The sequence below is a fragment of the Stegodyphus dumicola genome, chromosome 5, assembly GCF_044657685.1.
Source record: "Stegodyphus dumicola isolate Sdum_Otavi_A_Nest chromosome 5, ASM4465768v1".
Taxonomy (NCBI): Eukaryota; Metazoa; Arthropoda; class Arachnida; order Araneae; family Eresidae; genus Stegodyphus; species Stegodyphus dumicola.
The window spans coordinates 54,767,629-54,792,738 of NC_140772.1; positions in this window are offsets into that span (position 1 = coordinate 54,767,629).

A 25,110-nucleotide genomic window follows, 5' to 3' on the forward strand; every position below is an offset into this window, starting at 1 on the left:
TGTTTTGTAATAATCAAGTTTTAATGTAAATATTTTTTTAAATACTTCTCTTGTTATAAAATATATAAAATGCTTATTTTCTGAGAGATATTGTAATATTATACAATTTCCAATAGTTGGTATAAGCATAATTAATGTAAAATAAGCTGCCATCATCAAAGTATAACATATCAACTAAAAATGATTTGAAACTTCTACGCTATCAATGATACAACTAAAATTTTTCTCACAAATTGGAACTTACTTATAGGCAAATGTTTCAGGTAAAGTTCTCTGTAATGTATTATTGTATATCAAACATATAAATCATTTAATAGTTCTTCCACAGGGTAACTTTAGCATACTCTAAATGCTATGTATACAACTGGGAAAAAATGCATTTTAAGAAAATCGAGTTTTGATGCAAATATTTCAGTATACAACTTTCTAATAATAAAGTGCATAATATATTTATTTTCAAAATGATATATTTAAAAAGTATAAATCCTAATAAATTGCATAAGCTTTTGTGAATTTGAAACACATTAAAATTACCATACTATATAAAATACCATGACAGAATGATAGCCGTGTATTAAAATACGTGTAGCATATTTGAACAAATAATTTATTTTTACATAACCACATCAGTTAACTACTTTCAAGCATTTAAGCATATGATATGTATCATATTATGCAATATTATTTAAACATAGGTGGGAAAAAACCTTTACGACTTATTTGAAATTGTATGCTAAACTGCTACATTCATCGAAGTATAACATATCGACTAAGAATGATAAAACTAAATCTTCCTTACAAATAAGAATTTACTTATAGCCAAATGTCTTAGCTAAAGTTCTCTGTAATATATTACTGTATATCAAACATATAAAACATTTAATAGTTCTTCCACAATGTAACTTTAGCATACATTAAATGCTATGTATACAACTGCGAAAAACCGTGTTTTAAGAAATTTGAGTTTTAATGCCAATACTTTCTAATAATAAAGTGCATAGTATATTTATTTTGAAAATACATTTAAAAATTATAAATCCTAATAAATTGCAGAAGCTTTTGTTAGTATGAAACACGTTAAATTTACCTTGCTATATACATTACCATGACAGAATGATAGCCGTATATTAAAATACATGTGGCATATTTGCACAAAAATTTATTTTTACATAACCATTTTAGTTAAATAAACTCAAGCATTTAAGCATATGATATGTATTATGTTGTATAATATACATATTATTTAACATGGGTGAAAAAATCTTTTACGACTTACTTCAAATTGTATGCTAAACTGCTAAAATTTTATTTACAAATTAAAACGCACCAGCACAATAAACATCCCCATCATTTTTATGGAGGCCTGCACTTCTGACATTTTTTGCTGCCTTTCAAGTTTAGCTGTTGTTTTGTTTCTGACAAGCCTTTCTTTTCTGCGTTATCTATTCTCTTGTTATCAATTTGTAAAAATCCTTCAATAGAAAACTTACTTCTAAAAAGCTGTAGCTCATTTTTTACAGAATATCTACCAACAGACCTTTCGTTAAAAGCAATTACTGCTTCATTTCCAGCAATTTGGACTATCCTACTACCAGCACGACATGTCTTTGGACAAAATTTCCAAATTAAGGAATTAAATGATTCATTATTATTTTGTGTTTCGCCGCCAAGGCAACGTCTATATAACGAAGGTTGTGACAAACCTATAAAAACTGGCTTTATTGCCTCCATTATAGCGACTGGTTCAGAATTTATATGCTTATAATCAGCTTTATTTTGCTTAGATTTATTGTATTTGCACCATGTGGTTTCATATGTAGGACAAACGTCATGCATCGGCTTTTCATCACTCGATATTTTGTGGTAGTAAAGTTAGTAAGCTCTCTGTTCCGAGTCAGGTCCTTGCATATTCCCGAAGAAAGTAAGACGGAACATTGAACCTGATAGTGGCGCCCAACGAAGAAGAATAACCATGGCTGAGTTTCAAGAAGAACCTGTGCTGCCTGCAGAAGCAACTCAGAATCCAGAAATGCCAGCTGCCGCCCTGGAAAGATTTGGTTACATCGTCCAGACCATGCGCGCTTCGATGAAACCATAAGCAACATTTAATGGAAACTCACCGGTAACCAGTTTTTTGGAAAAATTGGATGACCAATTCATGCTCTACCCCATGCACGAATTTCAAAAAGTTACCTTAACTACCAGCGTTTGAGGGGCCAAGCGCTTAATTGGTTCAAATGTATAGGCAGAAGTCTCTTGGGTCAAGCAGGAAGTCCCACCTATACTTACGAGAATTTCAAGACTGCCCTAGTAAAAGCCTTCCCTGTCGTAAGGGATCGTGCGAAATTAGAAACGGAACTTTTCAGCATATATCAGCAAAGAATCGAAAATCTCTCAAGCTGTATTTTAAGAAAAATTCACGTCTTCAAAATCTTGTATGGAAACCGTCCGGATCCTGTGATAATTCAAGTGATTTTGCCGAGGTTACTGCCCCAAGTGCAAGACTTTATTGAATTGAGAAATCCGACTACAATGGAAAAGTTACTTGAGCTAGCAATCCAGTTTGAAAGTAGAAGAACGGCGGACATTGAAAGAAGACGTCAATATCAACTGCGAAACCAATTTGGTGCGCCAAGACTACAGCAAACTCAAGCACACGGCTACGGAAGCAAAGCGAATCAGTGGGCAAGGAAACCCGAGCACTCAAAAAAAGCCGGCGAACGTCGACAGTTCAATAGCAATCCAAAAAAAAAGTCTTAAGGCCAGTGGAAAAAGAAGGAAAGCACGGAAATGAAAAATAATTTAAACTAAAATGGATTTCTGCTGACTGGAGGGTGCGAAAATCCGAAGGCTACGAAAACTCCTATTCCTTCAAGTTAAATACAGTAATGGTGAAAAATTTGACTCTTCCGAAGATTGAAGTGTTGGTAAATAATATCCCAGCCACCGCACTCCTGGATACAGGCGCGCAGTGTTCCTGTGTGGCAGAAGATTTTTTTAGGAAGTATTTTCGTAAATATCGTATATATAATTCGGATAATACGACAGTGTTAGCTGCGCAAGGAGAAAGATGTAAGTGTATAGGTAAATTACCGCTGTATGTCCGTATTAAGGACGAACAAGTAAAGGTTATGTTTTTCATAGTAAATAATCTGCAAGCACATATTATCTTAGGAATAGATTTTCTATCAGAGGCACAAGCAACGCTAGATTTTAATGAAGCGTCTCTTAAGCTGACAATGAAACCAGTTCGTGAAGAAAAGGCTGAACCGCCGATGTTAAAATTTAACCACCTCCCTAATGAAGAGCAACAAAGAATCCGACAAGTGGTAAGTCAATTTGCATCGTTATTTAGTGATATTCCAGGATTTACTCAGGGTACTAACCATAGTATTGACACCGAAGATTCAATGCCATTTCGCCACAAAGCATACCGGTATGATAAGAATAAGGAAAAAATTATAGAATAGCATATCACCGATATGCTACGGAAAAAGATCATAACGCCCATCTCAAGTAGTTATGCTAGCCCGGTGGTTTTATGTAAGATAAATAATGACTATCCATTGACACATCCAAAAAGGTGGAGATTCGCAATTGACTACCGTATATTAAACTCCATAACTAAATATCCGGTATATCCGTTATCTATTATTGAAGAAATTCTAAGGAACATAACATCCACCAAATATATGACGTCTTTAGACTTAACGACTGGTTATTTTCAAATAGGGATTAGGCTTGAGGACGTGCCTAAGACTGCTTTTATAACAACGTCTGGCACTTATGCATTTCTGCGCATGCCGTTTGGCCTTTCAGGGGCACCGGCAACATTTCAGCGATGTATGGACATTGTGTTAAGGACTGTTCATGGAAAGTCCACATTTATCTATTTAGAGGATATCATTATTACTAGTGATAATCTCGACCAACATATACAGGATTTAAGACAGGTGTTTTCTTTATTAAATGAGGCCGGTCTAAAAGTTAATGTCGAAAAGTGCAAATTTGCAGCACTTGAATTAAAATATTTAGGTTACAAAATATCTCAGAAAGGAATAGAGACAGACGAATCAAAAATAATCGCTGTACAAAAGTATCCGACTCCAAACACGGCGAAGATGCTCTCTTCTTTTCTAGGACTTTGTTCATATTATAGGTCCTTTATAAAAGATTTTGCAGCTATTGCTGAACCATTATTAAAATTAAAAAGGAAAAAGGCAAGATTCTCGTGGACGGCCGAAGCCAATAGTGCTTTCGAAAAATTAAAACAAGGATTAACGCAAGCCCCTGTGCTGAAATTTCCTGAAAACGATGAGAATTTAGAAATTTCAGCGGATGCTTCGGATTATGCGGTAGGAGCGCTACTTTCGCAAAATCAGCAGCCCGTGGCATTTTTTAGCCGAACTTTAAATCAAACACAAAGAAATAATTCCGCGACCGAGAGAGAGGCACTTGCAGTTCTGTTAGTAGTGCAAAAGTTCCGAGTCTATTTTGGAAAGGCGCCAATAACAGTGTACTCTGATCATGCGGCGGTAACTAGATTGTACTCAGGGAAAAACTTATCCCCAAGGTTAATAAGATGGGCACTCAAGCTACAAGAATATAATCTGGTAATCAAGCATACCCCCGGAAAGGAAAATATCGTAGCAGATGCCCTATCCAGAATTAAAATAGATGAAGAAGGTAATACTGTAAAGGTGGCAATGCTCACAGAATGTACAATAAACTCCCGAGAAACTGTAATAACCGAACTGGGTAAGGATCCTGAGTTTGAAAGCATTTATTAGTATTTAAAGGATCCTGAAAATTTTAGCCACCAAGATATTGTGGCGATAAGAAATAGGGCGGCCCATAACGAACTAATAGATCGTCTATTATTTTATACAAAAACTACGAATTCCAACAACGAATTTCGACCTGTTATCCCAGCTAGTCTTAGATTAAATATCCTGCAGGAGCTCCATGACAGCCGTTTAGCTTTTCATGCTGGTATTCGAAAACCTATCCAACGCGTACGCGAGGCAGTCTATTTTCCTGAACTGCAAAAGTTAACAAGGGCGTATGTCCAGTCCTGCCCAACATGTCAAGCAGTTAATTATATTAATTTCCGCCCGGCCGGGTTTCTAAATAGTATTATTTAATTTGCAAAATTATGCAAAATTTGTCTGGCGAACGCCAAGTACTTAAGTTGTGGCTTTTTGCCAAGCGAGAGAGAGGATGGAGTTAGTCGAAGCAGGCCGCTTACCTTAGAAGTTTTACTCAGTTGCTGGTTGCCTTCCAGGCCAGAGGTTTAATCCTCGTGATAATTTTTAAACGTATTGTAGTGTTAACAGTTGTCTGTACTACATACGGCTTCCTGTTAATATAAGGCCAATCTTCCACGTTTATTATTCCAAAGTTAAGTTAGAGTTTAGTTAAATATTTTTATATTCTTACGTTTAGACCACAAGTAGTGGGTCTTTGTATTCCGAAGTACGGAAATTATTGTAAAGAGAGAAAAACAAAGGGTTTTGTATACCCTTCTTGTGTATCCTGTCTACTTCCCACAGTTATTGAACATAGCTTTAGTAAGCTCTCTGTTCCGAGTCAGGTCCTTGCATGTTCTCGAAGAAAGTAAGACAGAACATTGAACCTGACACCGTCACCAATATAAGAAGTATATTTTACACCTCTTTTTTCCATGCAACATGAAAAATTGTTTATCTTTCCATTCATTTCCATTTTTCCTGAAGAACCAGCATGATTCTCTAAACAGGCCTTGTGTTCACTTACGCCATTTCCTAGAAATGACTCGCAACCTTTGCAATATAAAGACAGTATTTCTGTATCGATTACTGTGTTGCTTTCTGACCCTATTACGGAACAGACTCCAACCAAAGACGTATGTCCTCGAGACTTCCACGTACCGTCTCTACTTACAGTCACATTTAACGACGAATTTGAAAGAACGATGTGCAATCACAGAAGGGAGATCCATAACGCTGCAGAATTTCTGCATAGCAGCTTTCCCTTGACCAAGAGTTCGCATTGCATACGTAAATCTTCTGTTTAGCTCTGATATATTTTTTCGGACACCCATCATATTAGAGTTTCTGAAAGTTCTTTTACATGAACACTTTGAGCATAGTAACTCAAATTTTGAGCTTAAACTATGATGAAATAGTTCACTTAAATGAACATTACAAATTTTACAACATAAATTATTTTCAATAAATTGAAATAGGATATCCAAATCAAATAGTCTATAACCACTAAAATTAGGCTCTAAAGTTATCTTTATCTCTTGGTGGCAAAACAGTGTCATTATATAATTTTTTAAACGAAGAACTGACACCACACTTCTTATTCATTGTATCTTTATGCTGATTTCCCTGGAACTTTCTTTTCTTTGGTCGATGAATATAAGACCTTTTATTTTTTACATCTTCCTTACAATTTTCCATAATTATCAGGTGATAAAAATACTAAACAAAAACTGCAATGTTATAATAAAAGCACCTTCAAAAAAGTCAAAAGAAATTTAGAAATCGCAAAAGAGCTTGTAAACAATCACGTTTCACGCTAATCCAAAGCTGGAGTAAGATTTCAACACATGCCTATGTTAGATGCCTATGTTAGAATAGTGCTATGTATAAATCTAATATATTCCTAAGTCGCGCTTTCAAGACATGAAAAACGCAATTTGAATTTTGTCAATCGGCCCAGTAGAACGGGAGATATAGCACAGTCCTCCCCTTTTTTTTTTAGCTTGATAACACATCAACACTGTTTTTCCACCATCTCAAAATAAATTATGAAGATTTGTGCTTTTGCAACTAGTTGAATTTCAACAGAAATACACGTTCATATGAAAAGGTTGAAGCTCTTTTAAAGGGCCGGTTTTATACCTTTATGCAAATGTAATTCTACCGCATATAGCAGTACTTCCCTGTTAGCTGAATTACTTTCACACTGAGTCTTCCGATGAGAATTTTCCTAATTAAATACCAAAGGATGAATGATTATAAATTTCAAAGCACCTACTATCTTAACGATCGTTTCACTCAAAATCAAATATTCGAAAAGTGAGCAGAAAGGCAAAATAGACAATAGCTAAACATGGGAACATTGAATGTGAATAGCACTTTATTGTTGGTTTGCTGCCTTTTACCAGCTAAGATAGTACTTGCCAGAAACCGAAGATTATCCAACTGTGGGCATTGTGGTAAGAAGTCCTTTACTGAGTTCTCCAGCCGAGTAAACGTAAATGCGATTAACCTCTCGATGCCGGCTGGTACAGCAGTTGTACAAGGAGAATGACTTTCTCAGACGCCGGCATTGGTACAACTGTCGTACCATGCATGCCCTCCCCATTTTAGAGAATCGCCTATCTGTAGATCTTTGTGTGGTCCATTGTCGCTGCTCAGAGTAGCCGCTGGCTACGCATTATTTCCCTCTTCTTATCAGTTTAGCTACATTTTGGCAAAAACCGCAGGTTTCGCCTCGCTCCAATATACTTGAAAATTAAACAGAGGCCATCTCTTTCTCAATCTGTCTCATAATTTTAATGCTATTTTTTTTAGTACTGACTTTTGCTATGATTAAAACGTCAGCGATTTTGCACGCTCTTTAAGCATACCATATTTAATGTTCTTTAATCATAACAAATAAGAATAGATTAATATTTTAGATTTAATGCCCTTCTAGAAAATAGGTAAAACCGTTTTTATCGTTTACTCGTTTACTTCATTTTCATACTTATGAATAATAAGATTTTATTTTGACATTGTTTTGTGGAATGCATAAAACCCTTAAGAACTGTCAACTCTTTCAAAGTGCTTCTATTATGCAGGCAATTTTGTCTGATTTATCAGGAGATAAATAAGAGACAATTGTATGCATAATAGTTTTTCTGATTTTCATTCATTCAGTGATTGCTTTCAATGATTTTCATTGATTGTAAATTAAATAAAATTAATTTATCTTTACACCCTCTTTTAGGATGAGATCTGCCAAAAAATATTTAAATATCACTAAAGCTCACGTTACTTCTAAACTGAATCAAAACATCAGTAAAATGTTATAAAATTTTGCCCAGTTTTATTTGCTGAAATTCTTATACTCTTCAAGAGATAGAGAGAATTCAGACAAGTTGATAAAAAAATATCTTAAAAAAGTTGTTATTTTGTCTGTAATAAGGTGTATGTCAACTTACTACTAAATGTATGAAAATTAGGATTGGATTACGGAAAAGCACGCGAACGCTATCTGCTTAAGGGAATGGATGCTTTCGTGTAAACCTTTTTAAAAGAAAATTGCTCGCATTTACATTCCTGGTGGAAAACTCCACATGTAATCAACCCGATCTTCGGTATTGATTGGATTAATTTGTTCGCTTACTGAATTACATCAAAGCACCCAACGATTACCTGTATAAGGGTTGTTATGTCTTCGCGGAGGACTTTCTAAGAGAAGCTGGCTTGCATTTACGTTACATAAAAACCATGAATCCAACTATTTATCCGGGATTCAAATCCAAGCGAGCTATAAGTGTTCAGCCACCTTTACCGCTTTACTGAAGAGCAGGTAAAAATATTGATAAAGGAAAAGTATTGAATTAACCGGTTTAATTTACTAACCTATATTTCTCAATCGGCAGTATATAAATTACGCATATGAGGGGGATTATTTGTGAATAAATAAACTGTATTGGACTTTTCTCCACTATGTCATATTACAATGGAATTATTGCATTTCAAAGTTATTTCTCATGAATTAATTTTGCTCTTCATGATTTTTGATATTTTCAAAGAGAAAATTCCACACTTTAAATAAAAATATACACGAGAAGATACTTTATGCAAAATTTGGCGTAAACGGTTTTCTTAATTTTGCTTTGAAAATATTGCAGGGTAATCGTTTTCATTACTGGAAGAAATATAAAAAACAAATTTACTACATGGTATCAACACCCAATATTTCCTTATTCTTTTGAAAACGTGAAAGATTACTCTTTCTAAAATAAATTAGAAAATATATTATGTGCAAATAGAATATTCGTTGAAAATGAAATAGACTTCAACTTTTGGATATAACGATAGTTTTAGAGGAAATTTCTACCTATGGAAAGAAATTGACGTATAATTAATTCTTCATGAACATTTAAAACTGTTCTCAAAATTCTTTTGATGATTGCATGTATAAGTCACGAATTTTTTTCTCGGCTAACATAAACAAAAGCCAATTTTACAAAGAAAAATTCTCGTTAAAGATATACCTTCTTTGCCTGATAGTCCAATGTAATATTTGTTAAAATTAATTATTAAACGCAACCAATGTATCTCGGATTTTGATTTTTATATTATAATAACAAAATTATCGAAAAAAGCCGATTTAAATCTCTGTTATTGTTATGTAAAGCTTTATTATTGCTGTAAGTTCATCTCAAAATCTAATTGTATTGAATCTCATTCTAATCATCTAATGGTAATAAATATTATTATTATTATTTCATTAAATTAGTCATTACCATTATTTTATTAATGAAAATATGTTATTAAAAATCGCATTCCGGCCTGCAGGCTTACAGATCTAGTCTGTATTTACTATATTTTGTTAAATTTTGTTCTCGCTTTCTAATTTCTAATACGAAAATACGCAAATATAAATGAAGAGTGAAAACAAAGTTAAAAAATTCACAAATTATTTACGAGATTGATTAGAAATAATGAATGAAATATAAACATTGCATACATTTTGTTCTAAATAAAGTGTGCATCCAGTACTGCACATTTATTTAGGCACTATTTATTTAGAATTTTGCTTTCATTTAAATATGAAAGCAAAATAATCATCGAAAAAATTGCAAATCTAGCAACTCCTCTACTATGGGACGTAGGCGTCCGACAAACATGTAAATTTTACTTCATCCATGGAGGGGAACTGACGACTTTTCTCATTAGGAAAATGTCAAAGAGGGGGCAAAACTGTTTCGGATCGCGCTGGTCTGAAAGCTATAATATGAGAATTTCGGCCCGGTTTTAGAAGGTTAAGAGGGTAATGCTTGAGAACCTAATGTAATAATTTTGTGGAAACATTTATTTGGAAGAACGTTTATAAAAGTATAAAGAAACATTACAATGAGAGAGAAAATATAAATTATTATCAGGTTTTAGTCAAATTATCTGTATATGAAATGTCGAAATGGTAATATGAGGAGTATTTTATTCATTTGTGTAAGCATTTTATTTATTTGCATACCAACGAGTTCTGACGAAAAGTCTGCATAGATTTATTACCTAATTATTGGCACTTCTTGCAGACGCAAATGAGATCTAATCAGAAAATAATCAAGCATCTGAATCAGTCAATCATCAGCACGCACATTCTAAATCAGATTTCTGAATTACTTTCTTGAAGAGTTTACGGTCCAAATAAAACTGAAGAAACATTTTAAACACAAAACAAATCAGCAGAAGTGTGAGAAGTATATATTACTATAAAGCCAACACTCTGTCAGTTAAAGACAAAGTAGTTTGATTAAATAAACAAGGTGAACAGAGACACAGTTGTAGCCGTTTGTAATTTTAAAGTACATAAAGCGCAGGAGTATATGAGAAAACCAGTGAGTAGCACATTGGTTACAATTTTTATTATAAACAATCTGAAACCGTGAATATAATTTCAAGCATCGGTGGCAACATCGAATGGAGACATGCTTCAGTGTCAGATGTATTTCATTAAAAGATATGAAATATTTTTAAACGTTTAAGAACACAGTTTCTGAAGTACTTGACAGCTCACACTGTATAAGCTTCATTCCTTTGTTTAAAAGTCGGTAAAGAGTTATCACAGATTTTCTTAAAAATTATCGGTGATCAATACTGGTATTGATCAATCATAACGACAATAACATACATTGTTATGGAAAGAGAGAAAGTACTTGTGAGGCTTTCTGAAAGACCGAGTCTCAGTTTTAATATTTTAATATTAATCTCTACAAGTCTGACCTAACTGACACTACTGAAATAGTTACGAAAAATTGATTCCCACTGTTAAAAAATTGATCTGCATTTTTTTTTCGTAAATTTTATTTTTTTAAACAACATGTCTGTAATCAATGTGCGCACCTCTTTGATGCTAGAAAAACACTAAAAATTGAATCATCGTTGTACAAGCCAAAAAAAAAAAAACAATATTTAATTGTGAGAATAAAATATTCTAACGACTATAATGATAAGTCAAGAATAAAATCAAATCTGTAGCTGCAAGCCTTTTTTAGCGTTATGGTGGTTAGGGAAAACTGAGTGCGATACCGAAGGGCTCGGGTTCGAATCCCGGAGAAGGCATGGATGTAAAATTGTCTGTCCCTTCATAGGAGGAAATGATGGCCCGCCTACTAGGCGCCTCCATGATAAAGAGACTACCGATCTGGCCTTAGGGCAGGACGATGCCGACATAGGCAAGTGCCAACCATAAGAAAAAAATTTGATTGTAATCTTATTCAAAAATTCCTAATTATAAGACGCAAATTTAGACACCTTCCTCATGTTCGTTTTTAATGGTAATCAAACTAATATGAAAGTGGACTGAAAAGTCATTTTTAAATGAACCCCATAATCCTATACGTCTCTGTACATTTGCATAAATCCATAATGGGCCAGGTATTATTTTGTCGAAGGACAAGAGTCTAAATGGAACGATTACGTCGCTTGCTTGCGAGTGAATTCTAGGAGGTCCGACGAAGACATCGCGGACGAAAACGTAGCGGAGAAAACAACGTAAGACGGAAACTTCGTTGTAGAAAACATGTGGGAGAAAAGAAGGCAGGAAAACATATCGTAAGTCTAAAATATCATCGAAGAAAACAATCGTGGTACAAAACATCGACGAAGAACAGAAAGCGGTTCCAAAACTTCGCAGTTTAAAAATATCGTCGTGGAAAATATATTCCTATAAAAGAGAGTAAATAAAATAATCGCATGACGATTATTCTGCAGATATATCATTTCTACTTTCAAAAGGTGCTGGTGCGTATTCGAATAATGAATTCTAGGTGCGAGTAAGAATGAGGAATATTTTTACCTCTATATTTCATATATTTCCTTTCGTTAATAATTTTTTGCTAAAAATCCAAGAAGGAACTCTTGCATTGAAAAGTTGAAAGGAAGTAGAAAATTAATGATACGTATGGGAGTACTACGCAGTTTTTTATTTTTTATTTTAAGAGAATTTTAAATTTATTTACTTAACTATTAAACGTTATTATTTAATTAAGTCATTTCATAAAGTTGTATTGGCAGTTCTTCATGAACAATATATTTTTAAAAAATTAAAAAAGGGAAAAGGAGCATTTACTTTAGATTAAATGTATTTAAAAGTTTTATGCATGTATGAAATTTCTAATATTATGTTCTTTGAATAAAATTAAGACTTCTTTTGTTCTTTTTCCTTCAGCTTCTTCAAAGTAATCCTTTTATATAACTATCCTTTGCATGTTGCGATTCGTTAGTTGTGATGACACAAGTCAGGATGAACTACGTAACATTTCAGTACCGTATTTATATTTATTGGATTATTGGAAGAGCACGTTAGGGCTCTTTTACTAAGGGGAGGGAAGCGTTTGGGGAGGACTTTCTCAGGAAAAGTTTCGTACGCACATTACACATTAGAAAAACCACAAAATTCTCAAGCAGCGTGTTTTTGTGCTGGATCTAGCTACCAGCGTTCAACGACTTTACCTCTGGACCACTGCAGCCAGATAGAGTTATTAACGGAATAGATTATTAACGGAAATGCATTCATTTTCACACTATTTTTTTTGAGAAAGATCAAATTTAAATTTAGATCTAGAAAATGTAAACGCAGAATTTTACAAAAAGAAAATATAGGTACAATAAATCCTCTTGTCGGTTACCATCCTAAGATGACCGATGTTTCTGAGAAAATAAGTAAATATAGGTTTTTCACAATGTCTCTCTAAGATGACCGCATCAACGGAAGACTAAAGAGATATGGAATCGTCAACGATCGCTTTGAAACGAATATTTTATATTTAACTTTACATTTATATATTTTTATAAATGATTCTAAAATATGGTTAAGCTTTTGTGTCTCAGTGTGCCACTACATGGAACACCCAAATTGAATCGCTTCGAAGGCCTCTAAATTCAACCGTAAATAAATAAAAATGCTTTTATAATATACTTTGAACTTTTCTTTTTAAACCTTAGATAGCAGCATATCACAAGGAGACACATAACTTTAATTTATTATGTGTTATTAAAATCCATTTTTTTCAAGTAATTTTCTCTATTTTTTAATGATATAAAAATTTTATTTGGAGAAAAAATAGGCATAATTTTTTTGGCTGTACTCCAAATTATTTTTTTAATCTTTCATACAAAAATCATACGCAGAATCATTGAATAAAACCAGGTGTTCCATTAGCGGGAACACTGCGCCTTTAGCAATCTCATGCTCTTACTAATCAGAACATCTGTGCTCTCAGGAGAGAACATCCGTTGTTTTCGTTTTCTCTTTCCGTTGATTTTTTTTTGGGGAGGGAATGAATTCAAACAAAGCAGCATTGAGGGGCGAGGTGGTTTTTGTGTTATGAAAGCATTAATATTGGCATCTCGAAATTTTTGGGGGTAGTTTTTAGGCGGGAATTTCATTAGTAGCTTGACTCATCTTTACTTAGACCTACGCGAATTTTTTGCTGTCTTTTTAGTCTCATTCCCGTTTATTTTCAATAATTGTGTAGATATTTTTCGTGTATCTATATATTATAAGCTTATTTTTCTTTTTTGTTAATATTAATCGTAGTTAATTATTTTAATCTTAGTTGGTTTGTGCTTCCATCAAAAAGGTGTGACTTGCTTTGAACAATTTCACGAAGCTAAGAAATAGGAAAATTTATAAACATTTTTGTATATAGGACTTGTGTATATAGATATGTATCTCATTTATTCGTATATATTCAAGAATATTGTGTATATCCAGGAAACCATGTATACAGCCATAATACAGAGTTTTTTCATTCTTATGCAAACGCTTCTACTCATTTTCGTGCTTCACTGCAAAGCTCGCTTAGTCGCACTTTTATAAGCTCTGGCGGCGCAGTGTTCCACCTCATGGAACACCCACAGAATTAAAACGGTAAGTGCAATTTTTACAACATTTTACCTGTATACTTATTTAGGACTAAATAGACTGAATACAACGTTTCTTGCTGAAATTCCGAATTTAACGTACAGTGCGCCGCAAAGGATTAAATATTTTAGTTCTATGTTACGCAAATAGTATTTCTCCCTTTGTACCGAGGAGAGGCGCAGACACAAATTTGTTAGGATCGTAAAGCTCGGGTTTAGAGCTTTTAAGTTGCGGTGTGTTTCAACTAAGCAGAGGTTCTCCTGAGTTTACTTGGTGAGCCGCTACTGAAGTCGGAGATTTCAAAGAGTTCTTAGCCGTTCCTCAGCCAACTTAATGTTTGAAAGCCAATAAAGTAGTTTCGGTCAACATTATGACTCTGAGGTTTCTTGGGTTCTACACTGAGGGAAAATCAAGTGAATTTACAGTCCACTACTTTTGAACGACGGGACATACAGTTGTCACACACAATTTATTCGAAAATGTTTTAGTTATTGCTTGAACTTTTAGAACGAAGTTCTCAGCGAACCACTTTTTTTTACGACCATTTCTTAAAAGTATAGCTGTGGAATTCTGGTACTAATTCTCATCTTTTTAAGATTTCCCATTTAGGTAATATTTTATTACTGCATTTTACAATATAAAGGAAGTATTCTATTTACGAAAATTTTCAAGTATCACATTTCAGTGGAAATATCCATTTTGTCCATATCTGTATCCATTTGGATGATTTTTGTGCGACATCTCATACGGACAGAATAAAGACTTCTTCCTTTTCATAGTATATTTTATAATGCATTCAAAAGGGATTTTTTCGTGTTCTCTGTATGTATGTAGATATAATATATGTTTGTATGTATCTCGCATAACTCAAAAACGATTAGCCGAAGAATATTGAAATTTTCTAAAGAGTAGGTTTGCTTCTCTCTTTATATTGCAGGTTAGCTGTACCAACCGTATATGTATATGCTCACGTATATGTACACGAAAATCCTTTATCCGGCTTAAAGTCCCTACACGACCTTTATTTTTGCAATCGTTGCTTGTAGTAATATACTTCCAGTTATTGAAATGTTTTTAAATCACGAAAATATTCATGTTTTGGCGATGTGAAATTTTTAAAAAAATTCTTTTTTGACAAATAAGTAAATCCAAATTTTAATACAGTCTCGCGGTTCGTATACGTACATTTGAGAAAGTTTCATACTTGTTATCTATATAGTATATAAAGAAGAAAATTTGTGTGTTTGTCCTCTCATAACTCGGTCACTACTATAGCTATCACCACCAAACTTTCTACAATTAGGTCGACGTCACTTTTCTCCAAAAAAAAAAAAAAAAAAAAAAAAAAAAGTAGCTAAAATCAGAGCTATAAATTAAAAACTCGGAAAAACGATAATTTTCTTTCTCATTTTCCGAGTGGCAACAGTCTCGCAAGCTGGAGACGAAAATCTGCTTTATTTCGAAAGTTGTTACCATTGCTCTCTTTCAAATCCTAGAGTTTGTTAAAATACGAAAATAGATAAAAGATGAAATAAAAATAGCTTTCCCAAACATTAAATACGTTATTCCCGATTCCGAAAATTCGAGGGAAGCCATTTCGACTATTCTCATCTTAACCACTTTCATGAGCCAAAATACTAATTAAAAATTCTGAAAGTTCTAATTTTCGCACTCATTTTTCCTAGTGGTAACAGTCTCGGGCGTTGGAGATAGAATTGTTTTATTTCGAAAAGTGTTGCTACTGCTCGCTTGCAAATCAACATTTTGTTAATAAAAAAATTTGTAAATGTTATATAACCTATATATATAAAGAAGAATGTCTGTTTGTGTGTTTGTTTGTTTGTCTGCGTTATTGATTTCTGATCAATTATGATAAATATTTTGCGACACTGAATCGACTAAAGTTGAATTTAGGTGAAATATTGGATGGAACTTGAGCTGTTATGGCCATTTGATTAGAAAGACAAAATCACTAAAAGCTGAGTGACATTGCTTCTGATACAATGAGAGAGAATTATATTTTTCTATCGAAATTTTTTATGTGGGGTTGCATATCGCACCAGACTGAAAAATGTATAACTATGAATCGTATTTTTTACATCGTTAGAGAAGGATTACAACGGTATCGTTCTCTCTGTTGTTAGATACATTGCTTTCAATCTAACTTAATTGACATCGGGTACTTCCGCTAATAAAGAAATAAAATTAGAAAAAATTCATAAACGCACGACCAAAATTGTGCAGTATACGTAATTTCAAAATCAGCAACTTTCTTTTAGGAATCGGGTATTCAAGTTTGAAAGAGCAATTCGAAGAAATAAATTTAAATGATCAGCAGCAAAAAGTGTGTATATTTTAATAGGCCTTATAAGGAAATTCACATTAATAAGGAACAACACATAAGGCCTTACAAGGCCTTATTTGTTGTTCGCCTGAGATTTTTGATTTTAGTAAGCACATAATTTTTCGATTTTTTTCATTCGAAAAAATATGCGTCTGTTTCTCGTACTTTTCTAATATACAGTGAATTATTTCATAAGGGCATTACGCGGAAGTTTCTAATTAATAGTTTATATATAGTATATAGACATTGTCAAACATTCGTTTTCTCCAGATGTAAACCACCTGTTTCTCCACCTGGCCCAAACAGCTTTTTACATATTGTTAACTGCAAACAATCATTCGATTTACTGCATAGTTAATTGGAATGTATTCTGAGAGCTGAAAAATGTCATCTAAGCAATTTGCAATTTGATTCATTACTAGTAAATCTGAAATCAGTTTCGTTATTTTAACAAGAAAGGGCATTTTTATGCATAGTGCTGGAAATAGATTAAAGATTTAATAAAAATTAAATTTTAGGTTCGAGTTCCATTTGACGAATATCAAAATGTTTACCTTGAAATATTAATAAAAGTATTTTGAAAATAGGAATGCAATTTTTAATTATTTTAAATCTATTTACTCTAAAGCAAAATGCCGTTACATTAAATATCAGAGGCACAAGTAGAAGATATAGATCTGGATATAGATGGCTAGAAGTAAGAAACAAACAGAAAAGAAAGAGAGAGATCAGAGTAAAATTATTCATGTTAAATTCAAATGGAAAGAATTTGAAAATGCTATATTTCAATAGCTAAGATTTAGTTAACTCTAACAGGGAGAAGTACCTCATATGGGCATAGTATACATCATAAGTGAAGTGGTAAAAGCATACGGTATCGTGTTTTTACTATTTGAACACTTTGGAAATCTGAATGATGAGTTTATATATGTCAAGTACTCTGTTAATTACTTATCTCTATTTATCTGTAATTATACACGTACTGTCCAGCAACGAATGTTCGATGTATAGGTCACAGCCACTATCCCACCAAAAGAGAAAACTTTCATTTATGAAACTTCCTAGTACGTCTGCCAGGGAAACGAAAACAGGCTTTACATCTAACATTATCCTGCACATTTTTATGAAACATTAACATTTTGATTCGACCCTTTTGTTTTATTTTGTTTTGAGTTTTGTTCAAGCAAACGTTTCGAAAATCATTCCTACTAGTAAATACCTGTTTGTTTCCTGTATGTTTGGGGCACCATTGGTCATGTGGTTAGGATTGCAGAATACTGAGAGTTTTATGGAACTGACCAACCCAATTGTAATTTCCATTATTTATATACAAAAACAATGTAGGAGCATGAAAAACACCAATATGGATAGTTTAATAAGACGAAACTTCAGCTCGTAAGTGCTGATAAAAAACAATGCCTTTCGCTTTACAATCCTTGTTAGAATATTTCATTTTCAGAGTTGTGTTTTTGTGTTTATTGCAGCTTGTAGGATGATGAGAGAAACTGCTTGGAACTCCGTGCATTAAATAAGTGCAAACATTGGTTACAGACCTTGTTAATTAAAAAAAAATTAAACTTTACAAAAAATAATGTTACAGAATACACATATTTCTTTTACATTCCGAATCAATTTTTCGTACCTAGTTGAGTCACATAAATTATGACAAACTTTGAGAAATTAATTTAAAAGAATTAAATATGAAAAAAAAAGAATTTAACAAAACAATTATAACTTGGTTGTGCGAGAAATCTCACAAATACTACGTTTATGTTTCTGAACAAATGCATAATATTCCCTCCATTTCTATCTATCAATTTTATCAATTATCTCTCACACCCTTTTTTATGAAAATCTGTGATAACACTTTACAAACATTTAAACAAATAAATGAAACTTATACAGATTGGACTGTCAAATACCTCGAAAAATTAGTTGTTAAATTTCAAAAAATTTCAGATTTCATTACGAGATATATCTGACATCGAAACAGGTCTCAATTCGATAATGTCATGGATTTTTAGAATTATGTTTACAGTTTGAAATTATCCTTATTATATGAAAAATATTAAATAAATTTGTTGTATATCAGTTTCCTTGCACACTCTTGTGCTATATGTACTTTAACGTACAAAGAACGTTATAGAATAATACGTTATAGAACGTTATAGAAAGAACGTTATAGAATAGTGTTATCAATGGTTATTTAAACCAAACTGCTGTGCGTTTTTAAGGCCGAGCGGTAGCTTTCTAATTAACACGCTGAGTTCGGCGCCGAATTTGCTGTCCTTTCCGTTCAGCCGGCATCGAGCTAAGCCTTAAAGCTAAGCCGTATTTTTGTTTAGAATGTTTCAATACATTTCATTAATGCTAAATTTGATGACTTTTCATTGAGACTATATTTATTTTTTAACTTATACTGTCGGTTCCGTGGAACGACGCCATATTTAATCTATACATATGATTGATTGTATTTGAGTTCCATTTCGAATACTCAAAACTTAAACACAAAGAACTAGAGGCAGCAGATACATAAATCAGTTTATTGAACGCAATTTAACAGAATCGTTACAGGTGATGAGATGTGGGTAGCTCACTTCACCACAGAAAGCAGCAACTCACGATTGATTGGCGTCACAGGGATCCACGCGCCGGACGATCCTCAGTCTATGCACGGAAATTGAAGTCCACGGTATTCTGGGATAGTATTCAAAGGCATTCTGCTCATTGACATATTGGCGAGTGGTGCTCCGGTGAAAGGTGATCTTTATTGCGCTTTACTAGAGAACATCTGAAGAGCCATTCAGAACAAATGGTTTGGGATGCTCAGTGCTGGTGTTGTGGTGTCCTACGACAACATCGGACGCATACGGGGAATTCCACAAAATATATGTTGCAGACGTTTCGCTGGGAGATGTCTGACCATCCATTCTATGGCTTCGATCTTGCTGTTAAGTACTTCCACGTGTTATTGCACCTGAAGACGTTCTTGCCTGGGCACACTTTCCTACAGGTGAAATGTTGGAGACAAATGTGACGGGCTGCCTTTCTTCCCAGGCGACAGACTTCTATGACACTCTAATGGAAATAGGTAACCGACGCATTGACAATTTGTATAGTTCCGATGTTTCTTATGCTGAGAAGTAGCAGAAATATAGCTGTATCTTTTGTAATAGGTTTTTCCTGGTAATAAGACTTTGTATTTTATGGTTTACTGCAAAGTAATTTTTCGGACGACCCTCTTATTGTTTAAATAATCATTATCAAATGAATATACCTTCATCTAAATCAATATCTAACTCATTGAAATCATCATCTATATAAATTTCCTTCTAAATCCAATCAACTTCATCTGCTAATCTAAGACTTCTAAGCATAACTACCCAAAACACATCTTCATGTTAAACCATCATATATATATTATCATCATCATCGTCATTGAAAATATCGCCAAATTAAGATAAATCATCATAGCTCAAGTCAACTAAATAAAAAGCAGTATCATCTAAATCACCACCATCAACAATATGATTCTCATTTGATCATCGTCTTCATCACCTCAACCGTCTAAATCACCATCAAAATTGTTATCTGAATAACCAAGAAAAAAATTATAAAATTATCACCAGATAATTCAAAACCATCATTTAAATAATCATCATCATCGAAATCATACCTTCAGTTTAAACCGTCGTATATGTCATCATCACCATTATCATCGTCGAGAGAGATCTTCCAGATCATCTAAACAGAAAGCAATATCAACCAAATCATTATGTTCTTCATCCTCATTTAATCATCGTCTTCATTGTCTAACTCCTCTAAATTATTATATAGATCATTATCAAATAACTCTCACATCATGTATAAAATCGTCATCAGTCAAAACTATGTCACCATCAAATTCATCTAAATATTTATTATCACTTAATACACATCGTCATTTTAACCATCATGTATATCGCGTCACCATGATCATCGTCAGAATAAGATAAACCATCATCACCCAAATCACATCAGTCATTCTAAACCATCCTATGTATCATCTTCATCATCATCATTCAAGTTGTCGTCAGAATAAAAGAACTTCACCTAGATACAAAGCCCGATCACCTAAAGTTTTATTATCATCCTACTCAATTATTCATACTCTTCATCACTAAACCATATACTCACGATCACCTAAATAAAAAATCATCAGCAGTTAATCTAAATTGTCGTCCTCAAAATTCCAGTTAAATTATTCAAATCATCGTCGTATAAATCATGACTTTTTAGTGTTTCGCTAGTGTGCCGTCAAATAGAGCCAGTTTCATTCAGGTACAGACAGAAGGATATCACCGGAAGTTCACTATCTTTGGTACAGGTGTAGTAACCAACCGCCCTCAGGAGATGCCTATGCCATAGCCGAAACCTATGCCATCTTAAATAACGTGACACTCGGAAGTGACGTAAGAGTTTGAATAACGTAATGTTTCAAAAAGTTCGGTTTTTGTGACAACGAAAATATTTTTTAAAGTTTCATTTCTTCCGGAAACGACGAATTGCTTTCTTTTTTTTTTAGGCAACGGCCTCTTGAACCCCTTGAAATCTTGTTTGTAATGACATTAAACATTTCCCTTTTATCATTAAATCTGTATTTGTTTTTAATTGAGCATCTCATTATTTACTGTTTTTTCATTTCGCATAATTTTAATATAATAATAATAAGCCAAATGCAAAATGTTAATCGTTAAAGAGAAATGCGACCACAGATATAAAATTAAAAATTAAAAGACAAAGAATTAAATTTATATATCAAGTTTTACCAGAATAGAAAAAAAGAGAAAGTACTTTAAAGAATAAAATAGTTGAAGGGGTGTTGAAAGCCAAAACATTTCATAAAATGAGGATTTCTGATATTTGCATTTTCAAATTCTCTACAATTTTAGCTTTCTTAAAACACCGTTCTTTAATCTCTATGAAAATTAGGACTGTACAAAATCTAGCTTTAATTTGTCATTGAATACTTTGATAATTGAGAATTTTTACATAAAATCGCGTTTTTCCCCCGAACGTGATTTTTTATACTCGATGTAGTACCTGTTCTCAAGAACTACTGCTCACAGGTATCTGAAATTTTTATACCTTATTTACTACGCTTCCAAATATTTGCCGAAATGAGCTTTTGATTATAATCAGTGCTAAATTTTACTATGCGTAACAAAATATACTGTACAATACTCTAAAATTTAAAATGATAAAAAAGCTCGTTTCAGGATATTCAGCTAGGTATTGTGATGTTCCTTCCCTTAGCGAAAGACGTTTCCAGAACATTTTATCCGCGAGGGGCGAAAGACGGTTAAAGGAAGGGACGTAGTTACGCCGGAAAACAGAGTGGAGGCAAGCTGGTGGGAAGAATACAAGTCTTGTGACTTTTGCGGTTGGACCGGCAGTCATGCCGTGTACAAAGAGATAACTTAAGCTAAATGTATAGTAGTGGTATTTGTTTTATTGTGTATTGTTTAATAAATTAGTGGATAAAATTTCAAAGCTGATGAAGATTATTTTCCTATTATGGCGAGTGCATGAGAAATGACCGAACCCGCCTCGGAGTTGAACTGGCGAGAGGTGCAAATCGGCGCAGTCGATTGGATAAGATTGTGAAAAAGGAAATCACTAAATAGTGAAAATAATAAATAAATATGGTTGTAAAAAGTTACTGAAAGTTAGAAAATGAAATTCGGTGATAGTTCACTAATGGATCTACGATGAGAGAAGACTGTTATGACGAAAGAAAATGGCGCGTTTAGGGCCATGTGTGCGAATAAATTCATCCGATTTGTGAAAGCGTGATGTGCTAAAAAGTTAACAGCCAGTGAGTGGTAAAATGGAGTCATCAGTGTTAATCATCCTAGTGAAATCGTGAAAAGTTAATTGAGGGGTAATGTCAATAACCGTGTTGTAATCATGTCAAGTTACGTGCCACTGCAGTGTGCTCATGATTAAAGTTAACAGCGTCAAGTTGTGCTCTTCGTTCGATATTTTCACTATCGGGATCAAAGGTAAGTCCTTCTTAATTTATATATTAACCATATTAACTTAGAAAATTATAATTGTTTTTATGTCTGTTAATAACATGACTCGAATGTCAGGCGTTAAAGCAGTAGACACCGAGAAAGTATATTTTATATGGAAATGAGAAATTAAGGTTCTTATTTTTATCAAGATTTAGGAGATTCTTAGAGATTCTTAGAGCAAGGGAAACGATTATTGAAACATTTGAAAATAATGAAAGGAGTTATGTTTGACCCACCATCGAAAGCTGAGAAATGGCTGTTCTTTTTACATCATGCTGAAGTGATTCTTATTCTCTATAAAATATCTGAAGAAGGGAAAATTATTTTGCAGAGTTTAAAAACAAAAGTTAAAAGTTTGATCGCGACTCTCGATGAAATGGATTGAAATAACAATATTATGATTAAAGACACCGTATTAAAAGAATTCGAGATTCCTCGGAAAAACCGATCGAGGCAGGCTGGTGGCGTGAATACGAGACTTGGTACTTTAGCGATTGGACCGGCAGCCATGCCGTGTGGAAAGAGATTACTTAAAACATGTTTTGCGCGCTTTATATTATGTATATAGTTGAGATTACTTAAAACATGTTTTGCACGCCTCATATTATGTATATATTTAAATGTATACTATACTAGTGATATTTGTTTTATTGTATATTGTGTACCGTTATGTGTAATAAATTAGAGGATAAAATTTCAAAGATAGAGATTATTTTCCTACTATGGCGAGTGCATAGACGAACCTGCCTTGTGGTTGAAAGAGCGCGAGGTGATAGATGTACTTTAATTACGTAAAAACCTTCAAACCTGTAAGAACAGCAGATTTTCAGAAAAGGTAATCCAAAAATGGCCAATTCAACATTGTTGCTATAGGGTTTCCAACACCCCTTAATAAAAAGGAGTAAAATATTTTTAAAAAATGGCATTTATGGAAATACGAAAAAGAAATATGTTTAGCTTATAAGAGTATATAATATTTCTGTAAAATAAATAAAGTGAGCATTTAAAAGCAATTTTTTAAAGTAAAAAACCAAAAGGAAAAATTTATAGTTTTTAAAATCAGTATTACTTTTGTAAAATGAAAGAACTTAAAATCTTTTTAAAGTAAAAATAGCGAAAAGAAAATATTTAAATTAAAGTTTCACGTTATTAAACTAAATATTGAAGAGAAAAACATTTTTGACACGATAAAGGGAAAATAAAAGAATTTAAAAGTCAAAATTGCATTTACACAAGTTGCGACTTTGATAGAGATTCGCGTTCCTTTAAGCGTTCCTTTCGGTATGCGCAAAGGGGGCCTGAATCTTCATCCTGAAAAATAAACAGAATTATTGTTACACATCACATAAAAATATCAGTTAAAATGATAATTCAATTCTGAGTCACAAGCATGAGAATATTTGAGAAGGTTATATGGCATACGCAAATAACCAAAATGAAAGGTACTCGAAACGCATGTCTGTGCACTGTCTGCAAAAGTTCAGACCGGATCTTGGTCGTTTGTGGTAGGCATGGACTTGCAAGTACAAATGTGTTTTGAAAAACGTAAATGTTTGCGCTTTGGTACTTTTAAATTTAAAGTCATTTGTTTTGTAAAAATTACGAAGCCTAGCTCTTCATATGTTTCTCCGACACTCATAATTTTATGAGGAAAAAGTTTGCACTCGTTATGAAATAATTTTGAACATAAGTATCTCCGTCTGATTTCGATTGACATCAGTCAATTGTTTTGTGATTTATTTCTTATAACCAAAAGGAAAGTTTCCGAAATGAAGTCTAGGTATTGGAGGAAAGAATAATTAGTAAAATGTAGAAAACTGATACTTTTATTTTCAGCTTTTTTGAAATGAACTCATTATGCAGCGTGCCAAAAAATTTAAAAAGATTTCTCTCAAAATTTAATTTTCAACGTTCTATTTTGGAAATGAAAATACCAATTAACAATAGACAGAACTCGTCCTTGACTTTGTAAATTATTCTAGAAATCCTTAACTTCCTATAGCTGATAAAAACCTGAAATCTCTTACCAAATTTGGCATGGAATATGCCAGTAAATTTCAAACGTAAAAATGTGCGCCATTTGTTTTTACATAAAATTTCTCATATAAATAATTCTTGGATTAGACTTTTTTTGAAAAGTATCTTGACCCAAAACGTTTAAACTGTTTTCTTAAAACATTCGTTTGCTATTGAAAATTTTATAAATATAACTAGACTGAGTTTTGAATAAATGAAATTACAACGCATAAGCACATTGTTGGAACATTTTGTATAAGAAAACGTAATCGCATATAAATCAAGTTCTTATATCGCTTAATTACAATGCATCAGATCTTTAGTAAATAAAGAAAGCAATAAAATACACATAGTGTTTTGGCAATACCAAAAACATCATATCCCGCAACAGCTCTTTTTGATTACTTCATACCTTAGGAAACACGAGCAAATATGTCAATTGCGGAAACATTGCAGTTTGGCAAGCGATAAGGTGGTGCGCAGGAGAATTGATTATCGGGGAAAATATTTCTGCAAGGTAGGAGGTGATTTGTATTCATTCTGGATGTGGAAGAG